Source organism: Acinonyx jubatus, chromosome X, assembly GCF_027475565.1.
Source record: "Acinonyx jubatus isolate Ajub_Pintada_27869175 chromosome X, VMU_Ajub_asm_v1.0, whole genome shotgun sequence".
Taxonomy (NCBI): Eukaryota; Metazoa; Chordata; class Mammalia; order Carnivora; family Felidae; genus Acinonyx; species Acinonyx jubatus.
In genome coordinates this window covers 77,302,239-77,304,831 of record NC_069389.1, presented here as the reverse complement: position 1 = coordinate 77,304,831, position 2,593 = coordinate 77,302,239, and the positions used below count along the sequence as shown (strand labels likewise).

At 36.4% G+C, this 2,593-nt stretch overlaps 1 non-coding gene across 1 annotated transcript; it reads right to left on the bottom strand.

Annotated features, from left to right (window-relative positions):
* Positions 1 to 1,288: 1,288 nt before the first annotated feature.
* LOC113597527 (U6 spliceosomal RNA) lies at positions 1,289 to 1,397 on the bottom strand. Its single transcript, XR_003418300.1, has one exon. It is a non-coding gene; the product is annotated as a U6 spliceosomal RNA (small nuclear RNA).
* Positions 1,398 to 2,593: the final 1,196 nt, after the last annotated feature.

Below are 2,593 nucleotides of genomic sequence, written 5' to 3'. Positions count from 1 at the left end.
TTTAACTCATCCTCCCACCCATCTCCCCTCAGCAACCCTCAGTTTGTTCTCTGTATTTAAGAGTCTCTTATGATTTGCGTCCCTCTGTGTTTCTGTCTTCTTTTTCTTTCCCTTCCCCTATGTTCATCTGTTGTGTTTCTCAAATTCCACATATGAGTAAAACCATATTGTATATTTTTTCAACTGTCTTATTTCCCTTAGCATTATACCCTCTAGTTCCATCTACATTGTTGCAAATTGTGATATTTAATTGTTTTTCATCACTGAGTAGTATTCTTACACACACACACACACGTGTGTGTGTGTGTATATATATATATATACATATATATATGTGTGTGTGTGTGTGTGTGTATATATATATATATATACACATACATACCACATCTTCTTTATCCATTTATCAGTTGATGGATATTTGGGCTCTTTCCATACCTTAGGTAATCTTGATAGTGTTTCTATTAACATTGTGTTACATGTACCCATTCTAATTAGTGTTTTTCATCCTTTGGAGAAATACCTAGTAGTGCAATTGCTGGGTCATAAGGTAGTTCTCTTTTTAATTTTTTGAGGAACCTCCATACTGTTTTCCAGGGTGACTGTACCAGCTTGCATTCCCACAAACAGTGCAAAAGGGTTCCCCTTTCTCCTCATCCTCATCAGCATCTGTTGTTGCCTGAGTTGTTAATTTTAGCCATTCTGACTGGTGTGAGGTGGTATCTCATTGTGGTTTTGATTTGTATTTCCCTGATGATGAGCAATGCTGAGCATATTTTCATGTATCTGTTAGCCATCTGGATGTCCTCTTTGGATAAGTGCCTATTCATGTCTTCTGCCCATTTCTTCACTGGATTTTGTTTTTTTGGGTGTTGAGTTTGGTTATTTCTTTATATATTTTAGATACTATGTCATTTGTACATATGTATTTGTCATTTGTACATATCTTCTCCCATTCTGTCAGTATTCTTTAGGTTTTGTTGATTGTTTCCTTTGAAGTGCAGAGCTTTTTATCTTGATTAGGTCCTAATAATTCATTTTTGCTTTTATTTCCCTTGCCTCTGGAGACATGTCTAGTAAGAAGTTGCTATATTCATCTCACCATGGACTGGGAAAAACCATCAGTACATTACCAGCACTGGTTCAAAGGCTACATTTTGAGTATCACTGATTTAGTGTTTTGGATGAATTAACTTAATAAATAATGTATGTAAAGCACTCAGCACAGTGAGAGTTACAGTAAGTACTTCAATAAGTATAGCTACTATTCATGTTAATATTGTTATACTTAAAAAATATATAGAATGTTCATGAACTTGCATGTCATCCTTGTGGCAAGGGCCATTCTAATCTTCTCTATATCATTCCAATTTTACTGTATGTGTTGCCAAAGCGAGCACTCATGTTAATATTATTAATATTTTCTAAAATTTTGACCACCAAGCCTCAAAGCCTTTTCTCAATGGGAAAACATTTTTCAGTAATTAAGATGTACACAGGTCCAAATTCAAGTACTGCCCACAGAGCACACAAATAGGAGATGTCCACTGTACTATCCATTCAAAAGCAGATTCTGTCCTTGCATAAAGACAAGTACAAGCTTGCATCATTAGTAACACTCGTCTGGGTATATAGTCTTTACCTAGTTTTGGTGCAGACTTCTTCCAGGAAATATCCGTCATGCCCTATTACAAACAATTATGATGTTAACCAAAGCACCAGCAAAGGGGAACACAAAGCTTAAGTAGTCTATTCAGGGTGTTAACCACTGAATCTTCATTTCCAGGAAACATGTAAAACTTCAGCTAATTCAGGGAGTTCTTGATGCTCACCTTCATATCTTTTACTGGAGTTATTTGAACCCAGGTGCTGATATTTTTAAATTGCCTAATGGCTGCAGGGTATCTCATGAAATTACAAAATTGATTGAGTTCATTTTCCAGAAAGCAGATTGGGCAAATGAACTTGATTCTAGGTCTTAGCTAGACTTTTGAGGACCTCTGGCAACTGCTTCTCCCTTTCTCTTTGACATATTTTACATTCAGTGGGTGGCCTGAATGAATCATACCACTTTATTGGTCATAGAACAAATGCTGAATACTGTTTCCTTATGACTATTCCACCTTTCCTATGAGCCAGTAAATTTGATCTCATAATTTTCAAAAATGTGTAAGCCAGGTAGAATAACTTAGTGGTGAAAGCACAACAGAAATATACTAGGAAACAGTATACCAATAATAGAGAGAATTTCTTTTTTTATATTATTTTTTTAATGTTTGTTTAGTTTTGAGAGATATAGAAAGAGAGTGTGAGCAAGAGAGGGGCAAAGAGAGGAGGAGACACATAATCCGAATCAGGCTCCAGGCTCTGAGCCATGAGCACAGAGCCCGACGCAGGGCTTGAACTCACAGACCATGAGGTCATGACCTGAGCTGAAGTCAGATGGTCAACTGACTGAGCTACCCAGGCGCCCCAATAGAGAGAATTTCTTAGGTAAGAAATAAATTCTCAAAAGGATCTGAACTCTTCCTATAATACTAAAATATGAACTTAAGCTGTATTTATAGGCCAAAGACAACTAGGGCATATATATTCT